The sequence below is a fragment of the Lathyrus oleraceus genome, chromosome 6 (assembly GCF_024323335.1).
Source record: "Lathyrus oleraceus cultivar Zhongwan6 chromosome 6, CAAS_Psat_ZW6_1.0, whole genome shotgun sequence".
Taxonomy (NCBI): domain Eukaryota; kingdom Viridiplantae; phylum Streptophyta; class Magnoliopsida; order Fabales; family Fabaceae; genus Lathyrus; species Lathyrus oleraceus.
In genome coordinates, this window is record NC_066584.1 from 327,245,229 (window position 1) to 327,249,912 (window position 4,684).

Genomic DNA, 4,684 nt, shown 5'->3' on the forward strand with positions numbered 1-4,684 from the left:
TCCATCTTAGGAGTCTAGGTTTAGCATCCTTTTTTGTTAAAAGGTACCTGATAGCAGCGTGATCGGTGTAGACTATTATTTTGGCTCCTACCAAGTAAGAACGAAATTTATCTAGTGCGAATACCACTGCTAGGAGTTCTTTCTCGGTAGTGGCGTAATTCATTTGCGCTTCATCCAGGGTTCTGCTTGCGTAATATATAACGTGAAGCTTTTTATCCTTCCTTTGTCCTAAAACAGCTCCTACAGCATAATCACTGGCATCGCACATTATTTCGAATGGTTCATTCCAGTCTGGTGTCTGCATAGTGGGTGCTGAGATCAATGCTTGTTTAAGAGTTTGAAATGCTTTTAAACAGTTATCGTCGAATATGAATTCAGCATCTTTCATCAATAGTCCGGTTAGAGGTTTAGTTATCTTAGAGAAGTCTTTGATGAATCGTCGGTAAAAACCGGCGTGTCCTAAAAAGCTTCGTACTTCTCTCACGGTCCTTGGGGGTTGAAGATTTTCGATTACCTCTATTTTGGCTTTGTCTACTTCAATTCCTCTGTTCGAGATGATGTGTCCTAAAACAATTCCTTCTTGTACCATAAAGTGGCACTTTTCCCAATTAAGTACTAAGTTTACTTTTACACATCGCTCAAGAACTCTTTCCAGGTTTTCAAGGCATTCTTCGAAACTTTGTCCGTATACAGAAAAGTCATCCATAAATACTTCCATGATGTTTTCGAGAAAGTCGGCGAAAATCGCCATCATGCATCTTTGAAAAGTTGCAGGGGCATTACACAGACCAAACGGCATTCGTCTATAAGCGAAGGTACCAAAAGGGCATGTGAACGTTGTCTTTTCTTGGTCATCAGGGTGAATTGGTATTTGAAAGAAGCCTGAATAACCGTCTAGATAACAGAAATGTGAATGTTTTGCTAATCGTTCTAACATTTGGTCAATGAATGGTAAAGGGAAATGATCTTTTCGGGTTGCTTTGTTTAGTTTCCTATAATCAATGCACATTCTCCATCCCGATTCGATTCGTTTAGTTATAGTTTCTCCTTTTTCGTTTTCAATAACGGTTATGCCTCCTTTCTTTGGTACAACGTGTACAGGACTGACCCATTTGCTATCAGATATAGGATATATAATACCTGCTTCCAATAACTTGGTTATTTCTTTCTTTACTACCTCACTCAGGATCGGGTTTAGTCTTCTCTGGTGTTCCCTAGAGGTTTTACAGTCTTCTTCTAACATGATGCGGTGCATACAAATAGAAGGGCTTATTCCTTTAAGATCGGTGATGTGGTATCCTAGTGCGGTTGGATATTTCCTTAAGATATGTAAGAGTTTTTCTGTTTCGAGTCTTCCTAGATCTGCATTAACTATCACAGGTCGTTCAAGTTCTAAGTCTAGGAATTCATATCTCAGATTTTTGGGAAGTGTTTTCAAATCAGGGGTTGGTTTGTTAAGACATTGCGTAGGGTCCGGTGTTATTGCTAAGCATTGTTTAGATTTGTCTTCTAAAAGATAGTCTGATGCTTTGTCTTCTCCTGACTCTGCTTCTTTTATGCATTCATCGATGATATCCATGAAGTAACATGTATCTTCTATTGCAGGTGCTTTCAAGAATTGGGAAAGAATGAATTCAATTTTCTCTTCACCTACTTCGAAGGTGAGTCGTCCTCGTTTTACGTCTATGATTGCACCGGCAGTTGCTAAGAATGGTCTTCCTAGTATAATGGGTGTAATATCATCTTCTCTAATGTCCATAATTGTGAAGTCAGTGGGAATGTAAAACTGACCTATGCGTACGGGAACGTTTTCAAGGATTCCTACAGGATATTTGATGGAACGATCTGCTAGTTGCACGGACATTTTGGTTGGTCTTAATTCTCCCATTTCCAGTTTCTTACATATGGATAAAGGCATAACGCTAATTCCGGCTCCTAAATCGCATAAGGCTTTGTCGATGACAAATTTTCCTATGTGACAGGGTATAGAGAAACTACCTGGATCCTTGAGTTTAGGTGGCATGTTTTGGATTATAGCGCTACATTCGGCAGGGAGTGTAACGGTTTCGCTATCCTCAAGTTTCCTCTTATTAGAAAGAATTTCTTTTAAGAATTTAGCATATGAGGGCATCTGCGTAATAGCTTCGGTGAACGGAATTGTAACGTTTAATTGTTTAAGGAGATCAACAAATTTTCTAAATTGGCTCGCATCTTTGGTTTTAACAAGCCTTTGAGGGTAAGGTATAGGTGGTTTGTAAGGTGGTGGAGGTACATAAGGTTCCTTCTTTTCTAGGGTTTCCTTATTTCTCTCTTCCTTTTCCTTAGGTTCACTTTCCTCAGTTGATTTCTTAGGGTTTTGGTTTTCTATCCTTGGATCAGACGGTCCTTCCACTTCCGTTCCACTTCTTAATATAATTGCATGAGCTTGGCTTCTCGGATTAGGTTGGGGCTGTCCAGGGAATGTACCAGTTGGGGCAGCAGTAGGTGCTTGTTGTTGAGCTACTTGAGATATTTGTGTTTCCAGCATTTTGTTATGGGTAGCCAAGGCATCTACTTTGCTTGCTAGTTGTTTAAGTTGTTCGCCAGTATGTATGTTCTGGTTTAAGAAATCTTTATTGGTTTGTTGTTGGGAAGCTATAAAGTTTTCCATCATGATTTCCAAGTTGGATTTTCTAGGGGTATTATTGTTAGGATTCGGTTTCTGATATCCCGGAGGTATAGATGGGGCTTGATTTGGAGACTGTCCAGGTGCGTATAAAGCATTATTACTCTTATATGAAAAGTTTGGATGGTTCTTCCAATTTGGGTTATAGGTATTCGAGTAGGGGCTTCCTTGAGCATAGTTTACTTGCTCTGCTTGGATTCCAGTCAAGAGTTGACATTCCGCAGGAGTGTGGCCTTGGATTCCACAGACCTCGCAATTCTGAGTTATAGCAACCACGGCGGCTGGAGGTGATACGTTTAAACTTTCAATTTTCTGGACCAAAGCATCCACTTTTGCATTAACGTGATCAAGGTTACTTATCTCGTACATGCCAGTTTTCGGTTGAGGTTTTTCCACCGTTGTTCGTTCGGTTCCCCACTGATAGTGGTTTTGGGCCATGCTCTCGATAAGCTGGTAAGCATCAGCATAAGGTTTGTTCATTAGTGCACCACCTGCAGCGGCGTCTATTGTTAACCTTGTATTGTATAAGAGGCCATTATAAAATGTGTGAATTACTAACCAGTCTTCCAAACCATGGTGTGGGCAAAGTCTCATCATGTCTTTGTATCTTTCCCATGCTTCGAAAAGAGACTCGTTGTCTTTCTGTTTAAATCCGTTTATCTGGGCTCTTAACATAGCTGTTTTGCTTGGCGGAAAATATCGGGCAAGAAAAACTTTCTTCAACTCGTTCCATGTGGTGACTGAGTTGGAAGGGAGAGATTGAAGCCATCTTCTAGCGCTGTCTCTTAATGAGAAAGGAAAAAGACGAAGTCGAATTGCCTCTGATGTGACACCATTAGCTTTAACAGTATCAGCGTATTGGACAAATACGGATAAATGAAGGTTTGGATCTTCGGTAGGATTTCCAGAGAATTGGTTCTGTTGCACAGCCTGCAACAGCGAAGGTTTGAGTTCGAAGTTGTTTGCTTCGATTGCGGGTGGAGCAATACTTGAATGCGGTTCATCTTGCGATGGAGCGGCGTAATCTCTAAGAGCACGAGCTGGTTCTGCCATCTCGGTTAAAGAAGGAAGATCTTTGAGATCAGGAAAGTCTATAGGAGGGAGATTGTTCGCAGCACGATATTCCCGAATTCGTCGTAAGACTCGGAGATATAGTTCGATATCGTTGATTCGTAGATAGAGCGGTTCACCTTGTGAGCGAGTGCGTGGCATACAAATCAATGAAAGAAAGAATAGAAGAAAAAGAAACCTTAGTCTCTACAGCGTAACGGAAGAGTTACGATATCGATTGAATAAAAGTCCCCGGCAACGGCGCCAAAAACTTGATCGCTCGACTGTGTGAGTCGAGAATGGGATACAAACTGCAAGTGCACAGTTCTATCGCGTAGTTTTAAAAGATATCGATCCCACAGGGACTTATGAATCGATATACCGTTATCTAAGGTTACTATGTAAATCTAAGGTGAAAATGTTTGATTTTTTTGGGGAAAAACTAAGAGCTAAACTAAGATCTAGATTAAATATTAATAAAACGGATATCGGTATGTAGTTCGTCAGAACTAGGGAATCAAGTCTTTGTCGGTTTCTTGGTTTTAAAATAAATCGTTTCGGTTAACTTTATTGGTTAAAGGTTTTATCTCAAACTCTCGCTCTGTTGAATAAACCATGATTTTATATTAATGTAGCTGTCACTTATAATTAAGTCAAAAATCATATTTTGAAAACAATAAAGTTGCAGAAACTCTTTTTAAGAAAATACTGACCGTTTTAAACACCCTTATCTCAAACTCTCGCTCTGTTGACTTAGGTTATATAATCAAATCCAAATGCTTAACTCTCGTCCTCACATTCAATCTTTAAAAATACTTTTTGGAAAAGGTCAGAATTTAATTAACTCTAAAACTTGCTCTCGCCCTGATCTAGAATTAATGCCTAACTTACACTGTCCAGTTAAAACCTCAAACTCTCGCTCTATTGATTTTAACTTCTTTATGTCCTTTACTTTTGTAAAAAATCTTG

General features: G+C 39.6%; 1 pseudogene; it reads left to right on the forward strand.

The window, feature by feature from the left end:
- Positions 1 to 3,233: 3,233 nt before the first annotated feature.
- On the forward strand, positions 3,234 to 3,333 carry LOC127099071 (uncharacterized; annotated as a pseudogene).
- The last annotated feature ends 1,351 nt before the right edge of the window (positions 3,334 to 4,684 follow it).